Here is a 12500-nt window from a genome sequence, read left to right on the forward strand (position 1 = left end):
ACTACTACTACTACTACTACTACTACTACCTCTACTACTACTACTACTACCTCTACTACTACCTCTACTACTACTACTACTACTACTACTACTACTACTACCCCTACTACTACTACTACTACTGTACTACTTTCTTTCTCCCTCTCTACCTCTTAACCTCCCTCCCTACCTCCCTCCCTCCCTTTCTTTCTCCCTTTCTACCTCTTAACCTCCCTCCCTACCTCCATCACTCCCTCCCTTTCTTTCTCCCTCTCTACCTCTTAACCTCCCTCCCTCCCTACCTCCCTCCCTCCCTCCCTTTCTTTCTCCCTCTCTACCTCTTAACCTCCCTCCCTACCTCCATCACTCCCTCCCTTTCTTTCTCCCTCTCTACCTCTTAACCTCCCTCCCTACCTCCATCACTCCCTCCCTTTCTTTCTCCCTCTCTACCTCTTAAACTCCCTCCCTACCTCCATCACTCCCTCCCTTTCTTTCTCCCTCTCTACCTCTTAAACTCCCTCCCTACCTCCATCACTCCCTCCCTTTCTTTCTCCCTCTCTACCTCTTAACATCACTCCCTCCCTCCATCCATCCCTTTCTTTCTCCCTCTCTACCTCTTAACCTCCCTCCCTCCATCCCTCCCTTTCTTTCTCCCTCCCTACCTCTTAACCTCCCTCCCTACCTCCATCACTCCCTCCCTTTCTTTCTCCCTCTCTACCTCTTAACCTCCCTCCCTACCTCCATCACTCCCTCCCTTTCTTTCTCCCTCTCTACCTCTTAACCTCCCTCCCTACCTCCATCACTCCCTCCCTTTCTTTCTCCCTCTCTACCTCTTAACCTCCCTCCCTCCCTCCCTCCTTCCCTTTGACCAAGTCTTCCATCTTCATGCTTGACCTGCCATGTACCCCAGTCAGGCAGTAAGTGCTGACTTCAGATGGAGAGAAAGGGAAGAAAGAGAAGAGAGAGAAAAGAAGGAACCATTTACGTATCACTCAGGGGGATTTCCGGTCTGCCTCAACATTCTCGGATACACACACACAAACCTGCTCATGCAGGCACACACACACATATAAGCACACACACACACACTTATATAAGCACACACACACACAAGCGAGCGCACACACACACACAAGCGAGCACACACACACACACACACACACACACACACACACACACACACACACACACACACACACACACACACACACACACACACACACACACACACACACACACACACACACACACACACACACACACACACACTCATTGTCAGTAGTACTAAGAGTGAGAGTGGTGAAGTATGACTGCTTTAAGAGACAGTTCCAATCCATGTCTCTCTCTTTCTCTTTCTCTATATATCTCTCTCACACACACAAACACTCTCACATACACACACACAAACACTCTCACACACACAAACACTCACAAACACACACCCAGTGAGTGGTGGTAGGTAGTGCTGAGTGTGGGTTCTGGAGTGTGACTGTGAGGAGAGTGGCTAACATCCCTTGTGTCAGTGTGTCCCATTGAAGAGGAACAGGCTGGTTCCCATCTCACGTTTATCAGCAGCTACAATCGCCCCGGGGGAATCAGGACAGATCCGGTTTCATCAGGCCCTCCTCTGGAGCTGCCTAAGTGAGGACAGGATGGGCCAGACACCATGGCAGGTGACAGGAGACTGACTGACTGACAGGGGTTTAGTTTAAACGGTGGGTGGGCAGGGGGCTGCATATGAGGTTGGGGTTGGAAGCTGACTGTTCTGCAGTGTGGAAGGAATGATCAGTATGATTAAAGAGTAGCATTAAAAGTTACATTACATTTACATTTAAGTCATTTAGCAGACGCTCTTATCCAGAGCGACTTACAAGTTTCCACATTCTCTTTAGAACTCAAGTTGAAGTGTCCTAGAAGAACTGTGTGATTATACAGTACTGTGTGTGTGTGTGTGTGTGTGTGTGTGTGTGTGTGTGTGTGTGTGTGTGTGTGTGTGTGTGTGTGTGTGTGTGTGTGTGTGTGTGTGTGTGTGTGTGTGTGTGTGTGTGTGTGTGTGTGTGTGTGTGTGTGTGTGTGTTCTTCTCATGTGTGTGTGTGTGTTCTTGTTTAACTATCTTTGTGGGTACCATAAGTCTTCAGAGTTAAGCTTAGGGTTAGAGGTTATGGTTAAGTTTAGGGTTAGAGATAGTAGTTAGCGTTAGGTACAGTATTAGGGTTAGGGGTTAAGGTTAGGCTTAAAGTTAGAGTTAGAGTTAAGATTAGGGTTATGGTTAGATTTAGGGTTAGGTGCGTGCGTGTGGGATATGAAAAACCCCTTGTTCTGGAGTTTTTGTTTCAGAGGGACAACTCTGCAGAGGTGCAACCAAAGCCATGGCCTCCCTCACACACATGGGTACACCACTACCCTAACACTACTCCCCTCTACCCTCCCTCTGACCCCCCTCTATGCCCTCTATCCCTCTATCCCCATCTACCTCCATCTACCCCGCTCTACCTCCCTCTACCCCATCTACTCGCCCTCTACCCCCTCTACTCTCTGTCTCCCCCTCTAACCTCCCTCTACCCCCTCTTCTCCGTCTATCTCCCTCTACCCCATCTACTCGCCCTCTACCCCCTCTACTCTCTGTATCCCCCGCTAACCTCCCTCTACCCCCTCTTCTCCGTCTATCCCCCTTTACCCTTCTCTACCTCCCTCTACTCCTCTCTACCTCCCTCTAATCCCTCTAACCCCCTCTACCCCCTCTATTCCTCTCTACCTCCCTCTACTCCCTCTAACCTCCCTCTACTCCCTCTAACCTCCCTCTACTCCCTCTATCCCTCTATCCCCCTCTACCCCATCTACTCACCCTCTACCCCCTCTACTCTCTGTATCCCCCGCTAACCTCCCTCTACCCCCTCTTCTCTGTCTATCCCCATCTACCCCTCTCTACCTCCTTCTACTCCCTCTAACCCCCTCTACCCCCTCTATCCCTCTACCTCCCTCTACCTCCCACTACTCCCTCTACCCTCCCTCTGTCCCTCACTACCCCCTCTAACCTTCCTCTACTCTCTCTAACTTCTCTCTACCCTCCTCTACCCCTCTATCCCCCTCTACCCCATCTATCCCTCTCTATCTCCATCTACCCCATCTACTCACCCTCTAACCCCATCTAACCTCCCTCCAAACCCCTCTTCCCCTGTCTAATCCCCTCTACTCCCTTTATCCACCTCTAACCTCCCTCTACCCCCTCGATCCCCCTCTAACCTCCCTCTCTCCCCCTCTAACCTCCCTATACCCCTCTCTACCCCGCTCTACTCCCTCTATTCCTCTCTCACCTCCCTCTACCCCCTCTACACCCCTCTACACCCCTCTACCCCTCAGTCCCCAATCAGGCAGGGTCACTCTAATCCACTGTATACATAAACACTGACCTGTAATGATAGCTGTGAGGCAGGGACAACACACACACACACACACACACACACACACACACACACACACACACACACACACACACACACACACACACACACACACACACACACACACACACACACACACACACACACACACACACACACACACACACACACACACACACACACACACACACACACACACAACACTGCTCTACCCAAAGCTGTTTTCACAGGAGCCAAATACCTTAAATACATAATTAGCAGGTGAGGTCATTTCGGTGGGCCCCCCGAAAGAGACCGAGCATGTCAGCATGAGGGGGCTGGGAGGGAGGCAGGAGGGTAGTAGGGGGGTGGGAGGACAAAGACGCACATTCATGTCCGTGGCCCCGACAAACCGGCCACCGCCATCTTCACAGAGGAACCTCTGCCTGTGTTTCCTCAAAACCAGAGGCCGCAGGTTTGAACAACTTAAAAAAGAAAGAGAGAGCGGGGGATGGATGGATGAAGGGATGGATGGAGGGAAAGGGAGGTTAGTTATAGGGTCCGTAATTTGGGGAAGGAAATTGTCAAGGCCAACTAGAGGGGTCGGGCTGAGAGCTAACTGTGGTTGTCAGTCAAATCCCACCGCTGCCACCAGTGAGCATCTAAACCTCATGACTCTCTTTATTTCCATCCATCAGGGACCTTCTGTATCAAGTGTCTCAGAGTCGGAGTGCTGATCTAGAACCAGGTCCCCCATGTCCATATGATCCTCGATCAGCACTCCGACTGTGATACAATTGATGAATACGGCCTGTGATACAAGGGTCTGTATTCACAAAAACCTCAAAGTAGGAATGGTGAGGTTCGCCTTAAAGATTATAATGAGTAAGATTATATGGTCAGCAGGGTACCTGATCCTAGATCAGCACTCCTACTCTGAGATACAGTACTTGTTGAATACAGGCCATGAGCAAGAGGGACATCTTACAACAATGCCCAGTGTGTCAATCAATGTAGGTCTTTGAAAGAGAGGCAAGGCTGCATTCTACCGAACTCAGAGAAAGAGAGAAGGGGGAGATAGAGGTAGAGAGATAGAGAGAGGGGGGTGGAGAGGGAGAGAGAGAGAGAGAGAGAAGGGGGAGCTAGAGGGGAGAGAGAGAGAGAGAGAGAGAGAGAGAGAGAGAGAGAGAGAGAGAGAGAGAGAGAGAGAGAGAGAGATAGAGAGAGAGAGAGAGAGAGAGAGAGAGAGAGATAGAGAGAAGGGGGAGCTAGAGGGGGAGAGAGAGAGAGATAGAGAGAGAGAGAGAGAGAGAGAGAGAGAGAGAGAGAGAGAGAGAGAGAGAGAGAGAGAGAGAGGGGGGAGCTAGAGGGGAGAGAGAGAGAGAGAGAGAGAGAGAGAGAGAGAGAGAGAGAGAGAGAGAGAGAGAGAGAGAGAGAGAGAGAGAGAGAGAGAGAGAAGGGGGAGCTAGAGGGGAGAGAGGGAGAGAGAGAGAGAGAGAGAGAGAGAGAGAGAGAGAGAGAGAGAGAGAGAGAGAGAGGGGGAGCTAGAGGGAGAGAGAGAGAGAGAGAGAGAGAGAGAGAGAGAGAGAGAGAGAGAGAGAGAGAGAGAGAGAGAGAGAGAGAGAGAGAGAGAGGGGGAGCTAGAGGGGAGAGAGGGAGAGAGAGAGAGAGAGAGAGAGAGAGAGATAGAGAGAGAGAGAGAGAGAGAGAGAGAGAGAGAGAGAGAGAGAGAGAGAGAGGGGGAGAGAGGGGAGCTAGAGAGAGAGAGAGAGAGAGAGAGAGAGAGAGAGAGAGAGAGAGAGAGAGAGAGAGAGAGAGAGAGAGAGAGAGAGAGAGAGAGAAGGGGGAGCTAGAGGGGAGAGAGGGAGAGAGAGAGAGAGAGAGAGAGAGAGAGAGAGAGAGAGAGAGAGAGAGAGAGAGAGAGAGAGAGAGAGAGAGAGAGAGAGAGAGAGAGAGGGAGAAGGGATAGCAAATGATTTACAATGCATTCAACAACTTCCACTTTGTCTCAACCCCTCCCCCCTCCCCTGACCTCTGACCCATGAACCCTGACCCATCCATTGTCGGCCAGTCAGATGACAGCTTGCGTTCCACAAGAGGCAGACATTCCAACGGTCCGTGTTCACACCGGGAGGGAGACCTCCTTGGTATTGTTGATCACCACAAAAACCCATACACACACAAACACGCACACATATATACACACAGTGACAAGCGCACACATACACACACAACCATCAGCACCCCTCTTCACACCTTGTCAGCTCCCAGACCCATTCTGGGATTGTTTATGAAACCATGTCCACTTAGTGGTCCTCTCCAGTTTGGTTCCATCCCTCCAGATACTGCACCATGCACCAACATCCTGAGTCCACTTTAGGCCTTTCTCCTGTATCTCCCATCTCCCATTGTGTGTGTGTGTGACACATTTCTCTCCTCTTTTCTCCCCTGCTTATTGAACTATTGATACACCACATCACGTAAAGTATATGGACACCAGTTCGTCAAACATTCCATGGTGTTGGTCCCCCCTTTCCTGCAATAACAGCCTCCACTCTTCTGGGAAGTCTTTCAACTAGATGTTGGAACATTGCTGCGGGGACTTGCTTCCATTCAGCCACAAGAGCATTAGTGAGGTCGGGCCCTGATGTTGGGCGATTAGGCCTGGCTCGCAGTCAGCGTTCCAATTAATCCCAAACGTGTTCACTGGGGTTGAGGTCAGGGCTCTGTGCAGGCCAGTCAAGTTCTTCCACACTGATCTCCACAAACCATTTCTGTGTGGACCTCGCTTTGTGCACGGCGGCATTGTCATGCTGAACAGGAAAGGGCTTTCCAAAAATATTGCAACAAAGTTGGAAACAGAATCGTCTAGAATGTCAGTGTATCCTGTAGCATTAAGATTTCCCTTCACTGGAACTAAGAGGCCAAGCCCAAACCATGAAAAACAGCCCCAAACCATGATTTATCATCCACCAAACTTTACAGTTGGCACTATGTATTGGGGCAGGTAGTGTTCTCCTGGCATCTGTCAAACATAAATTCATCCATTGGACTGCCAGATGGTGAAGCGTGAACGCGTTTCCACTGCTCCAGAGTCCAATGGCGGTGAGCTTTACACCATTCCAGCTGACGATTGGCATTGCACATGGTGATCTTAGGCTTGTGAGCAGCTGCTCGGCCATGGAAACCCATTTCATGAAGCTCCCGACGAACAGTTCTTGTGCTGACATTACTTCTAGAGGCAGTTTGGAACTCGGTAGTGAGTGTTGCAACTAGAACAGAGGACTTTTATGCGCTTGAGCTTGTGTGGTCTACCACTTCACGGTTAAGGCCATTCTACTGCCAATGATTGTCTATGGAGATTGCATGGCGCTGTGCTCAATTTTATACACGTCAGCAACGGGTGTGGCTGAAATAGCCGAATCCACTCATTTGAAGGGGTGTCCACATACTTTTGTATATATAGTATACCTCTCCTTCCACCTCCCCTCCTCCCTTTTCCCTCTTTCCTTTCCTCCATCCATTCCTCACTCCCTCCCTCCATCCATCCCTCACTCCCTCACTCCATCCATCCCTCCATCCCTCCATCCCTCACTCCCTCCCTCCATCCATCCCTCACTCCCTCACTCCATCCATCCCTCACTCCCTCCATCCCTCACTTCCTCCCTCCATCCCTCACTCCATCCATCCCTCACTCCATCCCTCCATCCCCACGCCCTCCATCCCTCACTCACTCCATCCCCACTCCCTCCATCCCTCACTCCCTCCATCCCTCACTCCCTTGTTGAATGAACCCCTCTACACCCAGAGCATGTCAGATGAAAAAGTATAAAAACATAACATTCTCATGTTCTTGTCTTTCCTTGATGGTGTCCCTCTGTTGATCTTTCCTTGATGGTGTCCCTCTGTTGATCTTTCCTTGATGGTGTCCCTCTGTTGATCTTTCCTTGATGGTGTCCCTCTGTTGATCTTTCCTTGATGGTGTCCCTCTGTTGATCTTTCCTTGATGGTGTCCCTCTGTTGATCTTTCCTTGATGGTGTCCCTCTGTTGATCTTTCCTTGATGGTGTCCCTCTGTTGATCTTTCCCTCTGATCTTTCCTTGATGGTGTCCCTCTGTTGATCTTTCCTTGATGGTGTCCCTCTGTTGATCTTTCCTTGATGGTGTCCCTCTGTTGATCTTTCCTTGATGGTGTCCCTCTGTTGATCTTTCCTTGATGGTGTCCCTCTGTTGATCTTTCCTTGATGGTGTCCCTCTGTTGATCTTTCCTTGATGGTGTCCCTCTGTTGATCTTTCCTTGATGGTGTCCCTCTGTTGATCTTTCCTTGATGGTGTCCCTCTGTTGATCTTTCCTTGATGGTGTCCCTCTGTTGATCTTTCCTTGATGGTGTCCCTCTGTTGATCTTTCCTTGATGGTGTCCCTCTGTTGATCTTTCCTTGATGGTGTCCCTCTGTTGATCTTTCCTTGATGGTGTCCCTCTGTTGATCTTTCCTTGATGGTGTCCCTTTCCTTGATGGTGTCTGTTGATCTTTCCTTGATGGTGTCCCTCTGTTGATCTTTCCTTGATGGTGTCCCTCTGTTGATCTTTCCTTGATGGTGTCCCTCTGTTGATCTTTCCTTGATGGTGTCCCTCTGTTGATCTTTCCTTGATGGTGTCCCTCTCTTTCCTTGATGGTGTCCCTCTGTTGATCTTTCCTTGATGGTGTCCCTCTGTTGATCTTTCCTTGATGGTGTCCCTCTGTTGATCTTTCCTTGATGGTGTCCCTCTGTTGATCTTTCCTTGATGGTGTCCCTCTGTTGATCTTTCCTTGATGGTGTCCCTCTGTTGATCTTTCCTTGATGGTGTCCCTCTGTTGATCTTTCCTTGATGGTGTCCCTCTGTTGATCTTTCCTTGATGGTGTCCCTCTGTTGATCTTTCCTTGATGGTGTCCCTCTGTTGATCTTTCCTTGATGGTGTCCCTCTGTTGATCTTTCCTTGATGGTGTCCCTCTGTTGATCTTTCCTTGATGGTGTCCCTCTGTTGATCTTTCCTTGATGGTGTCCCTCTGTTGATCTTTCCTTGATGGTGTCCCTCTGTTGATCTTTCCTTGATGGTGTCCCTCTGTTGATCTTTCCTTGATGGTGTCCCTTCCTTGATGGTGTCTGTTGATCTTTCCTTGATGGTGTCCCTCTGTTGATCTTTCCTTGATGGTGTCCCTCTGTTGATCTTTCCTTGATGGTGTCCCTTTTGATCTTTCCTTGATGGTGTCCCTCTGTTGATCTTTCCTTGATGGTGTCCCTCTGTTGATCTTTCCTTGATGGTGTCCCTGTTGATCTTTCCTTGATGGTGTCCCTCTGTTGATCTTTCCTTGATGGTGTCCCTCCCTCTGTTGATCTTTCCTTGATGGTGTCCCTCTGATCTTTCCTTGATCTTTCTTTCCTTGATGGTGTCCCTCTGTTGATCTTTCCTTGATGGTGTCCCTCTGTTGATCTTTCCTTGATGGTGTCCCTCTGTTGATCTTTCCTTGATGGTGTCCCTCTGTTGATCTTTCCTTGATGGTGTCCCTCTGTTGATCTTTCCTTGATGGTGTCCCTCTGTTGATCTTTCCTTGATGGTGTCCCTCTGTTGATCTTTCCTTGATGGTGTCCCTTGATGGTGTCCCTCTGTTGATCTTTCCTTGATGGTGTCCCTCTGTTGATCTTTCCTTGATGGTGTCCCTCTGTTGATCTTTCCTTGATGGTGTCCCTCTGTTGATCTTTCCTTGATGGTGTCCCTCTGTTGATCTTTCCTTGATGGTGTCCCTCTGTTGATCTTTCCTTGATGGTGTCCCTCTGTTGATCTTTCCTTGATGGTGTCCCTCTGTTGATGATGGTGTCCCTCTGTTGATCTTTCCTTGATGGTGTCCCTCTGTTGATCTTTCCTTGATGGTGTCCCTCTGTTGATCTTTCCTTGATGGTGTCCCTCTGTTGATCTTTCCTTGATGGTGTCCCTCTGTTGATCTTTCCTTGATGGTGTCCCTCTGTTGATCTTTCCTTGATGGTGTCCCTCTGTTGATCTTTCCTTGATGGTGTCCCTCTGTTGATCTTTCCTTGATGGTGTCCCTCTGTTGATCTTTCCTTGATGGTGTCCCTCTGTTGATCTTTCCTTGATGGTGTCCCTCTGTTGATCTTTCCTTGATGGTGTCCCTCTGTTGATCTTTCCTTGATGGTGTCCCTCTGTTGATCTTTCCTTGATGGTGTCCCTCTCTGATCTGCTCTTTCATGTTCTCTCTTTTCTCTCAGCGTTAATAAACGGGGGGTGTATCTGGGGAAGTGGTGGGTAGGCGACCCATTCATGTCCTCTAAACCCAGGATTAGGGTGAGCATCTCAGGGAGAGAGTAATAAAGTCTCCTCCTGGCTCTGGAGGATCCTGGAGGCGAGGCCAGTCACAGCTCGCTCCACGGGCCCCAGGAAAGCTCACATTTCCTCCACATGACTCCTGCCTATCCACTCCACACGCCTTCTGCCTGTTAACTCCACACCCTCCGGCTACTAGATGGACTACAGGACAGGAGGATGCAGATGGACTAGAGGACAAGAAGATGCAGATGGACTATAGGACATGAGAATGCAGCTGGACTAGAGGACATGAGGATGCAGCTGGACTAGAGGACATGAGGATGCAGCTGGACTAGAGGACATGAGGATGCAGCTGGACTAGAGGACATGAGGATGCAGATGGACTAGAGGACATGAGGATGCAGCTGGACTAGAGGACATGAGGATGCAGCTGGACTAGAGGACATGAGGATGCAGCTGGACTAGAGGACATGAGGATGCAGGTGGACTAGAGGACATGAGGATGCAGCTGGACTAGAGGACATGAGGATGCAGCTGGACTAGAGGACATGAGGATGCAGCTGGACTAGAGGACATGAGGATGCAGATGGATTACAGGACATGAGGATGCAGCTAGACTAGAGGACATGAGGATGCAGCTGGACTAGAGGACATGAGGATGCAGCTGGACTAGAGGACATGAGGATGCAGCTGGACTAGAGGACATGAGAATGCAGCTGGACTAGAGGACATGAGGATGCAGCTGGACTAGAGGACATGAGGATGCAGATGGACTAGAGGACATGAGGATGCAGCTGGACTAGAGGACATGAGGATGCAGGTGGACTAGAGGACATGAGGATGCAGGTGGACTAGAGGACATGATGATGCAGATGGACTAGAGGACATGAGGATGCAGATGGACTACAGGACATGAGGATTCAGATGAACTAGAGGACATGAGGATGCAGCTGGACTAGAGGACATGATGATGCAGATGGACTAGAGGATATGAGGATTCAGATGAACTAGAGGACATGAGGGTGCAGCTAGACTAGAGGACATGAGGATGCAGATGGACTACAGGACATGAGGATTCAGATGAACTAGAGGACATGAGGATGCAGATGGACTGGAGGACATGAGGATGCAGATGGACTAGAGGATATGAGGATTCAGATGAACTAGAGGACATGAGGATGCAGCTAGACTAGAGGACATGAGGATGCAGCTGGACTAGAGGACATGAGGATGCAGCTAGACTAGAGGACATGAGGATGCAGATGGACATGAGGATGCAGCTGGACTAGAGGACATGAGGATGCAGATGGACTAGAGGACATGAGGATTCAGATGGACTAGAGGACATGAGGATGCAGATGGACATGAGGACATGAGGATGCAGATGGACATGAGGACATGAGGATTCAGATGAACTAGAGGACATGAGAATGCAGATGGACTACAGGACATGAGGATTCAGATGGGTCGCCTCATCAACAGCTTTCTCCGTTGTCTGACCTTCCATCCTCTCCTCCTGTCTTTCATTTCACTGATCTGTCCTCGTCTCCTCTTCATCTGCACTGACTTGGAAGGTGAAGACAATATGGTGGAAACTCATCATCATCATGGGGCTCCCGAGTGGTGCACCGGTCTGCATCTTAGTGCTTGAGGCATCACTTCAGACACCCTGGTTCGAATCCAGGCTGTATCACATCTGGCCGTGATTGAGAGTCCCATAGGGTGGCGCACAATTGGCCCAGTGTCGTTCGGGTTTGGCCGGTGTAGGCTGTCATTGTAAATAAGAATTTGTTCTCAACTGAGTTGCCTAGTTAAATAAAGCTTAAATTAATAAATATATATAATTACCCACTGAGCACATACTGGTTGAATCAATGTTGTCTTCATGTCATTTCAATGAAGTTACATTGAACCAATGTGAAATAGACGTTAAATTGAAGTCTGTGCCCAGTGAGTAGGCTTTTCACCTGGTCAGTTCCTTCAGCAAGGGAAGGACTGACTTATACAGCAACTGAGAAAGAGTCGTGACACATATCAGACTGTACCAACTCGGACCAAACACAGGACCCAACATTCTGTGTACAGTTTGATAAGCAGAATGTATTTATTATTGAAAACATAAATATATAAATTATAATCATTGCTGTTTTTATCCAATAGAGGCCCAAATAAAAAATGTCATAAGCTTGTGTTGTTGTAGTTTCTTTAGTTACTGTAAGCGATGGTCCCTGGTCCCTCGACAATGAATGAATAAATGAAAGCGTTGCAAAATGGTGGTGAAACGTCTTCTGACTTCCTTTGTACATAAAGCACCAATGGAATCACCTTGGAAGTCAAAATGGTGGTGAAACGTCTTCTGACTTCCTTTGTACATAAAGCACCAATGGAATCACCTTGGAAGTCAAAATGGTGGTGAAACGTCTTCTGACTTCCTTTGTACATAAAGCACCAATGGAATCACCTTGGAAGTCAAAATGGTGGTGAAACGTCTTCTGACTTCCTTTGTACATAAAGCACCAATGGAATCACCTTGGAAGTCAAAATGGTGGTGAAACGTCTTCTGACTTCCTTTGTACATAAAGCACCAATGGAATCACCTTGGAAGTCAAAATGGTGGTGAAACGTCTTCTGACTTCCTTTGTACATAAAGCACCAATGGAATCACCTTGGAAGTCTGTATGGTGCAGTTGAACATGTTGTTACCACAAACACAAAGCAGCTGCAGATACAGTGTTGTTGCTTCTTCACTCATCTATTTTCTCTCAACATGCCTCTCACCCAGGACTTCATCAAGTGCTGATCTTGGATCAGTTTAGCTGT

The 12500-nt window shown here is 48.8% G+C and overlaps 1 protein-coding gene and 1 long non-coding RNA gene across 2 annotated transcripts in view; one reads left to right on the forward strand and one right to left on the reverse strand.

Annotated features, from left to right (window-relative positions):
• LOC123999673 (cAMP-dependent protein kinase type I-beta regulatory subunit-like) overlaps positions 1–12500 on the forward strand; it is a 432723-nt gene that overhangs the window by 299161 nt on the left and 121062 nt on the right.
• LOC123999676 overlaps positions 11761–12500 on the reverse strand; it is a 2309-nt gene continuing 1569 nt past the window's right edge. Inside the window, exons 1-2 of the long non-coding RNA XR_006832490.1 lie at positions 12346–12500; positions 11761–12277 (exon numbers count right to left, since the gene is read on the reverse strand). The exon at positions 12346–12500 is cut by the window's right edge and continues 1569 nt beyond it. This is a non-coding gene — a long non-coding RNA (uncharacterized LOC123999676). The remainder of the gene's footprint in view (positions 12278–12345) is intronic.

The sequence above is a fragment of the Oncorhynchus gorbuscha genome, linkage group LG16, assembly GCF_021184085.1.
Source record: "Oncorhynchus gorbuscha isolate QuinsamMale2020 ecotype Even-year linkage group LG16, OgorEven_v1.0, whole genome shotgun sequence".
Lineage (NCBI taxonomy): Eukaryota > Metazoa > Chordata > Actinopteri > Salmoniformes > Salmonidae > Oncorhynchus > Oncorhynchus gorbuscha.